Raw genomic sequence first — 15,326 nt, 5'->3', positions numbered from 1 at the left:
TGTAGACCTCCAAAGTCTTACCCAACTGATCCTTGAATATCATGTTGACTAATCTTTGGTATGTTGCCCCTACATTTCTTAGTCCAAACGGCATAGCAGTATTACAGTATATGCCGGTAGAAGTCATGAATGCTGTTTCCTCTTAATAAGATGGTTCCATCTGAATTTGTTGAAATCCAGATGAAGCATCCATAAAGGTAAGAATTTCTTGTCCTGCCGTTGCATCCACAATGGAATCTATAAGTGGTAATGGGAAAGGATCCTTGGGGCATGCCTTGTTTAAATCAGTAAAATCGACACACACCCTCCACTTTCCATTCTTTATTGAAACAACGACACATTTGCTAACCATCGAGGATACTGAACCTCTCTGATCATACCGGCCTTAAGAAGTTTTTCAACTTTTTCTTGTATTATCTTGTTCCTCTCACAAGCGAATTTCCTTCGCTTCTGATGGACGGGTTTAACAGATAAGTCCGAGTTTATGAGTGATTACCTCTTTTGAAATACCTGTCATGTCCGAGTGCTTGAAGGCAAAGGTAGATCTTCTTCGCCCTAAGAAGGATATTATATCCTCCTCAATATTACTTGGGATACTGGATCCTAGGAACACCTTTATTTCAGTATCCTCGGGGTCCAATGATACTTCTTTAAGGTTTTTCTATTAAGCTTCCATCACGTCCCTAGGATGTTGATGTAGTTGCTATGCTATGGTCGGCTTGGCTGTTAGCTTCATTGATGATGAATAATAATTCTTGGCCTCCGCTTGGTCACCTACTATCTTTATAATTCTCGGCCTCCGCTTGATGCACTGGTGGTAAGTTGAGGCTATAGCCTTCATTCCATGGAGCCACGGTATACCTAAAATAACATTGCAACAGGAAAGGTTATCTATAACACAAAATTTATGGTATGTATTTAACCCTTCGATATAAATTGGGAGGTTGATGTCCCCCGGTGTCTTCTTGGTTTCGCCACTGAAACCAACTAGCACCGATGTTCTAGGGATGATTTCTGAATCCGGGATGTTCATTTTCTTAACGACATCATGTTGGATAATGTTGACCGAGCTGCCGCCGTCTACTAGGATCATGCGTATATAATGGTTAGAGATAAATAAAGTAATAATTAAACCGTCATGATGAGGATCCTGAATGTTCATTTTGTCTTACTCATCGAAGAACATTCTCTTGTCTGTTGTTAGGGTGGTTGACACTATTGGTTGATCTCCGTTATCCATCTTTATCTCTTTAGAGAGTCTTTTTGCTGCCGAGAAAGAAGTTCCACATATGTCTGAACCTCCTGAAATGAAATTGACCGTTCGCACATCCAGCTTGTCCTGGTGAGGATCATGGATCCTTGAATTGAAGAAGATTCTCTGATTACTATGGGATCTTCTCTTATGGCACAAGAATCTTGAAATAATTCATAGTCTCTGGAGACAAAGTTGATCACATGAGCATCTGTTGGTGGCGGTGTTGCTTTCTGTGGATGGTCTTCAGGATATTGGATCTTGGATTTCTTCCTTCCCAAGAGTTCTTTAAAGTGACCCTTGCCTAGGAGGTAACCAATTTCCATCCTTAAGCCGATGCATTCGTCTGTTGCGTGGCCAAAATCTTCGTGAAAAGCGCACCACATAGACTTGTCCTTGAAGCCGACAACCTTCTCATTTTTTCTGGGCCACCTTGCTTTTTCTCCCAGATCCTTCATGGCACAGATCAAGCCATGAATATCCACAGAGAAACAATAATCGGAGATGCAAGGATAGTCTTCATCGTCATATCCTTCTTCAACTGCCCGCACGTTGTGATTATTGGGCTTGGCGAACAGCTTTGAATTGTTGTTTCTATTCCAGGATCCTTTATTCTTCTCGGGAGTTTCTTTTTTCGTTTGTCCTCCAAGACGATCCTGGATCCTTTTGTCTTCTTCCAACGGATGTATCTTAACGCCCTGTTTCTGACTTCGTCTAATGTCATGCATGGGTTCATCACTAAATCATCATAAAAGGGGGAGCTCTTCTGAATTCCCATCTTGAATGCTTCAACAGCAGTAGTCATGTTAAGATTTGGGATTTCTAGAGCTTCCTTGCCAAATCTGGTGACGAAGTCCCTAAGGGATTCATCACTAGGTTGGACAACACGATATAAATCACTGGTTAACCTCTCAAATTTCCGACTACAGGAAAATTGAGTGTTAAACAAGTTAACTAATTGAGAGAAAGAAGTAATTGTAAAGGGAGGAAGACTTAGCAGCCATTTTAGAGCGGCTCCCGTTAGTGCTTCTTTGAGTCTCTCTGAAATAGGATTGATCTCCATCCTTTCCCATACTGTGCTACATGTTCTTCAGGATCAGTGGTCCCATCGTAAGTCTTCATATTCGGAGTCTGGAACCGCTTCGAGATTTCAGCATCACAGATAGGCGGAGCGAATCTGGATACTCTGTGACTTCCCTCAGGTATCTCGGGAATTGGTCTTATGACCTCGGGAACACTGGATAACATATCTTTGAGCTTCCGCAGCTCCTTGGCCATAGCTTGGTTGATACCTGCATCCTACATGGAACCACGGTTAGCATCTAAGGATAAAGGATCGTACAAGTTACCTGTTTGTTGAGTGTAAGTTGGCATCTTGGATAAGTAGATGGGATAGGAGGAGTAAGCGATAAGAGTTGGTCCTCTAGAGGCTATAGTCTGCATGGGGATTATGTCTCCTTCATGGACTTCGGAGGATCGTTGATGTTGGACGCCTGAGGATCCTTGATTCGGAAAAAAGGATCCTTGATTCGGGATGAAGGATCCTTGAGGTTGGGTACCACTGGATCCTTGTGGAAGGATGACTGATCCTTGCTGATAATATAAGGTTCCTTGATTCTGCTGACCCATGGATCCCTGTTTAAGGATAGATGATCCTGGCTGAAATAGCGAGGATCCTTGAGTCTATTGACCCATGGACCCCTGTTGAAGGATAGATGATCCTGGCTGGATTAGAGAGGTTCCTCGAGTCTTTTGACCCATGGACCCCTGTTGAAGGATGGATGATCCTGGCTGAAATAGCGAGTATCCTTGAGTCTGTTGACCCATGGACCCTGTTGAAGGATGGATGATCCTTGAGAGAACTGAGCCATGGATTCTGGACTGGTGAAATCCAGCATCCTTGGCATCAGGGGGGTGAGATCCTCTGCTGGCCTCTTGTTCTTCTTGAGATCCTCTATCTCACGGAGGATCCTCTGATTAGTCTTGTTTTGCTACTCCATGTATGCTTTAACCTGCGAAAACATAGATGAAACATCACTGTTAGTATTAACCACCGGGGAAGCAGCAGCCTTCCTTGAGCTCTGGAAGACTGGTAGTTGCGTCGTGCTCCCAGCAGCAGCAGGCCGTTGCATTCCCGTGATTGGCGGAGGAATTGGTGGCAAAGTCCTCGATGAGAGAGGAGCCATGGCCGGCATGGTTGATGAAGCAGAGGTTGATTGAGAGGCCATTGATAGTGATATGGGTATGAAAAAGTTGAGAATGATAAGAATAATAGACAGAATTACAAAAATTTTGTCCTTTAAAATAAGACGAATTACGGTTCGTGTCCTTTTCTAAGTTTCCTTGCAGGCGGTGTACTTAAAACTTTTTTTTCTTACAAGTTTTGTCCTTTACGCTAACTGGGTTAGAAAAACGCAGTTAAGTATGACATGTGCCAGACATGTGATGGGCATAATTGTAATTTTAACAGGGGAATGTATTATATATATTTTCTTTTCTTTCTCTCTAGCCTGCCTTTCTTGCAACCTGGATGTTTTTGGTTGTGTAATTTGAGTTACACAGGAAATCAATGTAATCATATGAACTAATGTCGTATACTAAACCCGGGTCCATTGCTTTTTGCAGGTGAACGTGGCCCGCGCCAACATCCATCACTGTCGATGAGTTCCCCTCCGGACTCACCACCACCACCACCGGAATCAATAGCCATGAGTGGTAGCCGGAAAACCGACTGTAGCTGCTGCTGTACACCCCCTAAACACCCCCGCCGTAGATGCTGCCGTACTGGCTGCCGGAAAACCGACTGTGACCACCATCGTAGGATTCAGATCTATGATTTCGATTTTTCAGATCTGCGATCTGCGATTTCCCAAACCCCACATGAACCTATCGAGCCATATTTGGAAACCCATTTCGCGCGAATCCCGGCACGTAAATCCTCAACGTTCTCAACTCCTTCCCGCCGGAATTTAATTCCGGCACCGGCAACGGAGAAAGTGATTTGGATAAGAGTGTGTTGAAATCGGTGGCGGTAATCTGTGGGTTTGATTGTTATAAGAGTTTGTTGGTAGGATTTGGGGTTATTGGTTTGTTGATTAAGGGTTTGGAGAGTGAAAGCGATTTGGATAAAGAGTTGTCTGCCAGGTGTTTGATGAAAGTCACGGCGAACTGTGACAACGCGTGGTCGGTTTCTGCTCACGGTGGTGTGTCTGCGTTGTTAAAGATTTGTGAAAATGGTTGTGATGATGCTGTTGTGTCTGGTTCGGGTGGTGAGTTGGTCGGTTTGGCGTGTGGGGTGTTGAGAAATTTGATCGGTGTTGATGAAATCAGGCGGTTTGTGATTGATGAAGGTGGAATTCTGTTGTCGATCAAGCTGAATTCGGGTTTAACGAACCTTCTAGGCACAATGAAACCGAGTAACCATCTCCGCCTTCGTTCCCGGCGTAAATCAACGGATAGAGACGGTGTTGCGCCAATGCGGGCCCACCGTAGACGCTCACACCTGGAATCAGTTTCCCGTTACCTAACTTCACGTCGGCGGGGAAGTCACGGTCAATCGCTCCGGCGCAGACAGTAGCCACCCACGGCGCCACGTTCGTAACAGTCAGTCTGCCGGGACCACCGTTTCCAGCAGAAGCAGAAACAAAAACGCCGTGGTCGGAGGCGCCGTAAGCTCTGATGGCAATGGCGTCGAGGTAGTACGGAATTTATGGTGGCCGGAATTTATGGTGATGGTGGTGGCTTAGAGAGAAAAAAGAGAGAAAGAAAAGAAAATATATATAATACATTCCCCTATTAAAATTACAATTATGCCCATCACATGTCTGCACATGTCATACTTAACTGAGTTTTTCTAACCCAGTTAGCGTAAAGGACAAAACTTGTAGGAAAAAAAAGTTTAAAGTACACCGCCTGCAAGGAAACTTAGAAAAGGACACTAACCGTAATTCGTCTTATTTTAAAGGACAAAATTTGTAATTATGTCAGAATAATATGGATTATAGCACCAATTGCCCCATGGTGGGCGCCAAATTGTTTTGAATAAAAATCTGTTAAGGATCAAGTATCCAAATCTGTTAAGTGAGGTAAGGTGCTAACTTGATAATGACAAGTGTGTAATCGGAATATTAGTGAACACAAAGGTTTGATCACGAGGGAAAAAGCCCTTAACCAAGATAGTCTTACTTCGGTCAAAACTTATCAAGGTAATCTTTGGTAAAATAACTCCGGTCAAGGATTAATAACATAATCTTTGGTCGGATTACTTTAGTCAATGATCAACAAGGTTACCTTTGGTCGACGAGTATATGATTATCGTGATCTCCGGCACAAAAACCCCCCGGACGGTGAAAACTATCACCGTCGATTATATTAATAAACAAAAGGTGGTTACAAATGTGGAGTGTATGATCGAGATTACAAAGTATGCTAGTGTAGAGAGAATGCTTGTTTCAGCTCTAGTGTGTGCAATATTACATGTGTTATTTCTACTTGATCATAGCTCGTTTAAATAAGATAATAACATTAACAATATCTCCTAATTAACCGGAAGTCCTCCACTTAGCCACTCCACGATCTTTGACCACGTGCCAATAGTCATCCAGCAGCGCTATAAGTGGTAGACCAAGTCTAAATACCGTTGTTATTATTAAACATCAATCTTCTAGAGAATTAGTCCATAATCAGCTGTGTTGAAGTAGTATCCTGGATCCATGCTCCAGCTAGAAGTTGCTATATGAAGATATTTGATACAAACCTGTCTAACACATCACCATACTAAACGCAATCATTAGTAAACAAATAATACCGAGGATCGTCGGTCCTTTATATCCTGATATATATTTCAAGGATAACCTATCCATAAGATAGTTAAAGATAAAGGATCCTCAGTATAAAAAGTAGATTAGACGTGACAGGTTAGATTTAATGATCATATATGTATATAATATATATATTATCTCCCACCTATAAATGCGACCCTTCTGATCCGTTTATACTCGGTCTACTATTTCTGTGTCTTCTTCTTCTTCTTCTTCTTCTTCTTCTTCTTCTTCCTCTTCTTCTTCTTTCGAGCACTCAGAATCAAACGACCTTTGCTCCCAATACTTTCTCACCAACCCTTCATCAGAAATATGTAAGTTTACAGATCCCGAAGTCATTGATCTTCTTCCGTTATTTCCGACCGACGTTATTTTCCGACCATTCGATTCATCTGCTAGAAATGATTCCTACACCAAAACCTGAGTGTGTTTCCCAGCGCCCCCCTTTTAATCGGATATTCATACCCTTTTCCAACATTCACCTGAAACCTTTTTACTTTAACTGGCATAATTTATATGCAAGCGATGCCGATGATTTGGAGGGTGTTGCACACTGTTGAGAGAATTATCGAAGAGGATAACATTGTGTTTGGGCTGTCGGAATTAGCGTACCTTTATACCTTAGTTACCTACGGATCCACTCGCTTAATTTTGAAATCAAAGCCTCATCAGTCAAACCCTATCTATAAAGCTACCCAAAACGGCCAATTTTGGAAAAACTAGTTCTTTTTTTGTAAAAAAAAGTACTCTATTCCCGGAGGTGTTGATTTACCCCTAAGGTGAATTAGGAAGGGTAGGATCTTGGATCCTCTGACAAATCGATGAGAATAACTTAACATTCTTTTAATGGATCCTCTGACTCGTGCTAACAATGAGTCCAAAATTTGGGCTGCCAAGTCTGTCCTTCAGGCGAGGATCAAGATTTTGACCGAGGCTACTGACCCCTCATTTGACAAGTCAACATGGGATCTGGAAAAATGGAAGTAGACTCTGGTGGCAGTTGGAGGTGGTGAGGACTAGGCTGGTGAGAGTAATGAAATGGTGGCTGGAGGGATGAAGCGAAGATGACTGAGGCCAGAAAGGATGTGGCAGCAGAGGAGGAGGCTGCAAAGGTGGGAAATGAAGGATAAAGAGACAAGGCTTGACCCCGCTTTTTTATATGTTAATGTTTTTGAATGTTTGGTGGTTTGTAACGAGACAATAGATAATTAGGTTGAAGGATCTGTGATCATTATACAATTATGGGGGGGGGAGGGGTAGCAAAGGTGGATGGATCTTCGGGGGATGAAGCCTTTGATGCCACTTCTTTTATCTTTCCTGCACTTTATGAACCATTAGTAACACCTGGTTAACTCCGGTGGACGGTCCATATTTATATGGTGAAATATGGGTTAAAATTTTTGGTAAATCTTGGTGATCTTAATAATAACTCAAATCTTTTGACTATTTACTGATTGTGTATCATTAGGAAAATATAGTTTTTATAGTTTACTTTATGAGAAGTTTTGGAGATAAACTATCCTTTAGAAAACAAATTAAGGATCTTGGATCCTTTAATGTAATAATTTCTAAAGATATAATTTGAATGAATATAACTTGATAAGTAAAGATCTTACCATAAGGTCTGATTAGACCTAAGTTACCACAAATGTATCCATGATGCTTGTAGATAGACTTAGGATACCTGAAGCAAATATCTTTGGAATTTTAGTCAATAAATAATCATATGAACTGGGGTTAAACCCAAGAAACTAGGGACAAGCCCATCAAAACTTGGGACAAGGCCAAACTTAAGTAAACCAAGGTCACGACCATATATACTGGGGACAAGCACAACAAAACTCGGGACAAGCCTAAACTTACGGATGTTAAATCGGGGTTTTCCTAAACTGGGAATTAGCCCAAACGTAAATGACGTGAAAATGCCAAAACCTTAGCTAACATGAAAATGTTAGAAACTTTTGACTTGAGCTAACACGAAAATGTTAGAAACCTTGTGTATGATACGTCTACCATTAATTCGTAGGATCCTCCATATAGACGAAAGAAATGAAATTCTCAGCCACAAAGCGTGTACTGGTCCTATTGCCCAAAACTATACTTTGGATAGCGTGCACTACAGGCGAGAGTGTCAAACTCTAATTCGTAAGAAAGGTGAAAAGTTTTAAACCCTAGAAGATATAATCACAGGGATTATACCTTAAATGTGGGAGAGAGGTGGCCAACCCCTTAAGCGTTGAATTCCATATTGAAATCTTCAAATGTTAAGAATATTGTTTCCTTTGGTTATCAATATAAATCTAAAATGAATAACTAATAAGATAAGATTTTACCAACTTTAGGATCCTTGATCCTTGATCCTGATCGTATGAAGTATTTTTTTAAGATGGATGGCATTCCAGGTTCTCGGTAGTCGGTCACCTTCCATGGTAAGTAGGTGGTATGCCCATTTTCCTGCTTCTGATTCAATCAAGTAGGGCCCCTCCCACTTGGGTGCTAACTTTCCATCCGCAGGATTAGTTATATTTTGGAAAGCCCTCCTTAAGACCAAATCTACTTCTTGAAATCTTCGGATCATGATGTTCTTGTTATATGCCCCAGATATCCTTCGTTGATATGCAGCCATTCAGATCTTTTCTAAGTGTCTTTGCTTATTAACAGCCATTCATACTTTCATTGTTTTCCCGAGGGTCACGGATGCTTATTCTGGCAGTAGGAACCACCATCTCTGTAGAAATCCAGCTTCCGCTCCAAACACCAATGAGAAGGGTGTTTAACCCGTTGCATTCTTGGGCGTTGTTCTATCTGCCCAAAGAACATAAGGAAGCTTCGCAGCCCACTTGCCTTTCTTGGATCTTAGCTTCTTCAAATTGCTGATGATAATTTTATTGCTTGACTCTGCATGACCATTGGCTTAAGGATGAACTGGTGAAGAAGTGATCATCTTGATGCCCCAATTGTCACAAAAGTTAGTAATTCTTTTCCCAATAAATTGGGATCCATTATCACAAATAATTTCAGATGGGATACCAAATATAGTTATAATATTTCTTTTAGTGATGGATATAACTTCCCTTTCACAGGCTTGAACAAAAGCTTATGCTTCAATCCACTCTGAGAAGTAATGTGCCAAAGAAATCATGAACACTTTTCCACCTAGTGCCTTGGGTAGCTTGCCTACAATATCCATTCCCAATTTCATGAAATTCCATGAATAGGATATAGGATACATAGGTTATGCTGGCTGATGAAGAATGTTGCCATGTCTTTGACTAGCATCACATATTCTTCAGTACTCCATAGCATCCTTTTTTATTGTTGGCCAAAAGTAACATGTTCTAAGTATCCTAGAGAACAGAGCTCTGCCCCCCTGTGTTGTTACCAAAATCACATTCGTGGAAGTATTTAAGCACTTCTTGTATTTCTAGATCTTCAATGCATCTCACGTAGGGTCCTACCAGAGATTTTCTATATATAGTATTCTGTAATTTAATAAATTGTGATGCCTAATTTATGAAAGCTTTGGGAGTTTCCCATTTAGGGATTTCCCCTTCTTAGAGGAACTTCTTGATTGGAAGGATACAGGATCCTACTTCTGGAGAGGTTGAAGGATCCTTAAGTTCTTCAGAACAATTCTTTGTTATCTTCATTGCTTCCCGTTCCCCAATTGCTAGAGAAAGTATGTGAATAATGGGTATCTTTATGTCATATGGGATCTTCAAAGATGATGCTAAGTTTGCTAAGGCATCTGCCCCAACGTTTTCCTCTCTTGGTACCTGAATAATACAAAACATTTTGAAGGATATTGCTAACTCCCTCACAATTTCTAAATATTTGATCATATTTTCATCTTTCATAGTGTAAGAACCGTTAAAATGGTTAATTATTAATAAAAAGTCTATACAAACATGAAGATACATGATCCTCATTTGTTTAGCTAGAAGTAAACCTGCAATAAGTGCTTCATATTCTGCCTCGTTGTTGGTAGCTTGGAATTCACAGGCTATGGACTAGGGTATTATGCCTCCCTGTGGAGATTCTAGTAGTATGCTCAATCATGTTCCTCTTATGTTTGTTTCATCATCCGTGAAGAGGATCCAAGGATCCTTGGTTTCTTCAAGTTGTTCGACCTCTAGATCAGCTTCCTTTTTCATGTCACTACTAAAATCAGCCACAAAGTCTGCAAGCGCGTGTGATTTGATGGCTTCTCTAGGCTCATACTTAATATCATAGGCACTTAGCTTCACAACCCAATTGGCCATCCTACATGACATTTCTGGTTTTCTAAGCACATTCTTAACATGATAGTTAGTTCTTACAACAATAGTATGGGTTTCAAAATAATTTCTCAACTTAGCTGAGGCCATAATTAAAGCAAGTATTAACTTTTCAAGGTGGGAATACCTGACCTCAGCATCTAAGAGACTTTTACTTACATAGTATACCGGATGTTGTTTTCCATCCTGATATTTGGCTAGAACAACATCCTGAGACGGCTAAGTACAAGGATAACAGTTCACCATCCACTGGTTTCATCAGGGCTGGTGCTGAGGATAGATAATCCTTAAGAGCCTTCAGCGTATCTTCAAGCTTTGAAGTCCACTCAAACTTATTATTCTTTCTCAAGATATCATAGAAGTCTTTGCACTTCTCTGAAGATCTGGAGATGAATCTATTCAGGGCAGCAATCCTTCCTGTAAATCTTCGGCATCATTAGCCTTTACCAGGGACTTTAAGTTAATGATGGCTTCAGCCTACTCATACTGACTTTGATTTCCCTTTTAGTCACCATAAACCCTAAGAATTTTCCATCTTTGACACCGAAATGGCATTTTGATGGGTTTAGCTTCATGTTGTATTGATCAAGGATGTTGAATGCTTCTTCTAGATCTTTCAGATGATCATCTGCTTTCTTTGACTTCACTATCATGTCATCTATTTAGACTTCCATGGTATTTCGTAACTGATTCTTTAACATCATGTTCACCAACCTTTGATAAGCTGCCCCTGCATTTCTTAGTCCAAATGACATATTAATATAACAATATATGTTAGTAGGAACCATGATAGTTGTATCCTCTTGATCAGATGGTTCTATCAGAATTTGTTGAAATCCAGAGGAAGCATCCATAAAGGTGAGCATCTCATGGCCTGCTATAGTATCCACCACGGAGTCAATATGTGGTATGGGGAAAGGATCCTTGGGACATGTGTTGTTTAAATTAGTAAAATCGACACATACCCTCCACTTTCCATTTTTCTTAGAAACAACCACTACATTGGCTAACCATCTTGGATATTTTACCTGTCTAATCATACTTTCCTTGAGAAGTTTTCGACTTCTTGGATAACGATATTTCTTTTAGGCCCAAATTTCCTACGTTTCTGGTGGATAGGCCCGATAGAAGAATCTATCTCTAACTTATGGGTAATAATTTCCTTAGAGATACCTGTCATGTTAGAGTATTTGAAAGCAAAAATGGACTTCCTTTGTTTGAAGAAGGATACTAAATCCTCTTCAATATTGTTGAGGATACCGGATCCTATATTCACCTTGATGTATGGGTCCTCAGGGTCCAGGGATACTTCTTTAAGATCCTTTTCCTTGGCATCCAGCACCTCTCTCAAATTGTTCTTTGATTGCTATGCGATGGTCTGTTTTGTGGCTGGCTTCATGGATGAAGTGTAGTAGTTTATTGCCTCAGCTTGATCACTGTCAATCTTCACCACTCCCCATGAGGTTTGAAGCTTGATACATTGATGGTAGGTGGAGGCTACTGCTTTCATTTCGTGAATCTATGGCCTACCAAGAATCAGGTTACAGCATGATATGTTATCTATAACATAATTTTTTGAAAATAGTTGACTCCCTCAATGTAAATAGGAAGCTTGATGTACCACAATGTATTCTTGGTTTCACCACTAAAACAAATGAGGATAGATAATCTTAGTGTAATTTCCATTTCAGGGATGTTCACCTTCTTGAGAACATCAGCCTGAATGATGTTCACCGAACTCCTGTCATTTATGAGAATCCTGTGAACATAATGGTTAGCAACAAATAAAGTAATAGTCAAACCGTCATGATGAGGATCGTGGAGGTGCATGCGATCCCCTTCGTCAAAGTTATGACCCTTTTATTAGTTAAAGTTTTCATCTTGATGGGTCTTTCTCAAATTTCCAATTTTATTTCTTTAGCTTGTCGTTTTGTTGAGGAGAATGAAGTTCCACATATGTCTGAACCTCCAAAGATAAAATTGATAATTTGTGCATCAGGTGGTGGTGGAGTAGCCTTCTGTGGGATTTCTTCAGGATCCTAGGTCCTTGATTTCTTTCTTACCATATGCTCTTTGAAGTGACCCTTTCTTAGGTGATACCCAATTTATCTTCTTAGACCAATACAATCGTCAGTCATGTGGCCAAAGTCTTCATGGTATTCACACCACTTGGATTAATCCTTGAAGGATGTTAACTATTCATTCTTCCGAGTCCACCATGCATTTTCCCCTAGATCTCTCATGGCACATATCGGCCAGGAGTATCAACGGGAAAGCAATACTCTGATATCCTTGGATATTCCTTTTCATCCTCTTTTTCGACTGCATGGATTTTTTGTTTGTTGAACTTTGAATAGGGCTTGGAATTTTTGTTCCGGTAGGAGGATCCTTGTTTCTTATCGAGCGGTTCCTGTTTTGTTGAAGAACCATATCTTTCCTCGATCCTTTAATCATCCTCTAGTCTGATAAATCTGAGCGCCGTATTCCTGACTTCATCTAATGTCCTGCACGGGGTCATCACAAGATCATCATAAAAGGGGGAGTCCTTTTGCAATCCCATCTTGAATACCTTAACAACAGTAGCTATGTCTAGATTTGGGATCTCCAAGGCCTCCCTTCAAAACATGGTGACAAAGTCCCTTAAGGATTCATCACGAGGTTGGACAACACTATATAAATCACTAGTTAATTTTTCAAACATTCTGCTACAAGAAAATTGATTATCGAACAAAATAAATAGGTGAGAAAATGAAGTAATAGAGAAAGGAAGATGACTTAGCAGCCACATGAGAGCAGATCCGGTCAGTGTGGATCAAAAACCTTTGCACAAGCATGCTTCTTTAGGTCTTTCCGGAATCGGATTAACTTCCGTTCTTTCTTTTAATACTGAGCCACATTCTCCTCTGGATCAGTCGTGCCATCATAAAACATTCTTGTAGGGGGTTTGAAAGCGTTTCGGGATTTCACCATCACATATCAGCTAAGCAAACCTGGATAGCTTATGACTTCCCACCAGTATTTCAGGAATGGTTCGGACCTCCCCTGGAACGCTGGGTATCTTATCCTTTAGTTTTTATAGTCCCTTGGCCATGGCTTGATTAATATATGTATCCCGCGTAAAACCAAGGTTAGTGTCTAAGGATATATGAATATAAAGGTTATCTCTTTGTTGATTAAAGGATTGTATCCCGGAAGAGTATACAGGATAGAATGCATTAGTCATGACAGTTGGTCCGCCAGAAGCAATGGTCTGCGTAGGGAAATAGACTCCTTCATGAAGCAATGGCCTCTTTGTTTTCTTTATATCTTCAATTTCGCGTAGGATCCTTTGGTTGGTTTTGATATGCTGCTCCATGTATGCCTTAACCATTGAAAACATTGCAGAAACATCATTGTTATATGTTACCACATACGTGGCAAGAGAGGACTTAAGCCTTGGAAGACTGTAGTTTGCATCTTACTCCTAGTAGCGTTAGTTCTCTGCACTCTGTGGGCGGAGGAGGCATTGGAAATGAAGGCTTTGATGAAAGAGAAAGTGATGAAGGCATGGTAGTTGAGGCAGAGATTTGTTGAGAGGCCATTGGTATTCGTATAGGTTGTAAAGATTGAAAATTAATGAGAAATCTTCTGGATTAAAGCACCACTTGTCCCACGGTGGGCGCCAAATTGTTTTGTCAAAAATCGGTTTAAGGATAATATAACCAAATATGATTTTGTGAGGTAGAGTGCTTGTATAATAATGATGGATATGTAGCTAAAATAAAGATGGACACAAAGATTTTTTATTAGGAAAAGCTCTTGATCGGATTATGATCGCCGTCACAAAAACCCATGGTGATGACAAATGTTTATCACCACTATATTAATTAAAAAAGGTGTTACAAGGTTGGAGATTATAATCAGTGAATAAAATGAATCTAAGTGTATAGCAAATTAATCTCTGTGTATTGTCTATCGTGTGTGTTGTGTGTTCCTAGCTGATCATAACTCTGTTTAAATATACAAAACAACAAACTATAACTCCTATTAACCCGCTACTCTTCCAATAGATACTTTACACTCCTTTTGACCACATGCCACTTCCCATAGATTGCGAATTAATAGGTAGACCAGGTCTGTAGCCGTTATACCTATTTAATATAACATTGTTAAAGCATTGATGCCAAATGCTAGGTCTAGTTGGATAAAGGTGTCATTTGTAGGGTATAAGGGGCTAAATTGTCATTATTAGGAAGTTTGTGAAGTGTAGCGCATAAGCCTAGAGGCGTATAAGCTTATACGGTCGTATAAGCCTGTACATTGTCCAAACTTATACACATACACTGTAGCAGTATATAAGTCTTTCATGTTTATCATTTTGTAACAATTGTGCAATAGTTCTGATTTTATACTAAAAGTGTTATAACAATATATCAGAGCTTACAAGTGAATGTGTTGTTAATCCTTTAAAGTATTATTCCGCGATAATGTTTAATATAGCAAACAACAAGTTAATCGATTTGAATCATAACATTTTCACGTAAATGATGGCATGCACGTTCAAGTGGTATCAGAGAACGAGGCTCATATTTGCTACTGATTACAACGCATTCAGAGGTTAATTTTTGAAGATTTGAAGATTCAAAGTCAACTCATTACCCGATCACATTTTCTTTGATTACTCTCTAGATTATGGATAATTTTTCAATTTGTTTGAACATGATGATCGTGGATACCTAATAATCATTTCTGCAAGAGTGTTACTGGTTAATTCAAGCTAGAAATCCAGATTTGATTCTCAAAGATGAACTGTCTTTGCCGGCGTATAAGTTTTCTGGTGTCCGTATAAGTTGATATACGGTGTGTAAGCTTTGTCTGTATAAGTATTTGGCAATATAATTGGTCATACTAATAGCAGGTTACACGTTTGAGAGGTATACGTTGGAAGTTACATGCTGGTGTTTGTCTGCATAAGGAGTTATACGAATAAGAGGATAT

The sequence above is a fragment of the Bidens hawaiensis genome, unplaced genomic scaffold (assembly GCF_021521415.1).
Source record: "Bidens hawaiensis isolate Kalapana, Puna unplaced genomic scaffold, B.hawaiensis_p1.1 tig00010348_1, whole genome shotgun sequence".
NCBI lineage: Eukaryota > Viridiplantae > Streptophyta > Magnoliopsida > Asterales > Asteraceae > Bidens > Bidens hawaiensis.
This window is presented reverse-complemented; position numbering follows the sequence as displayed.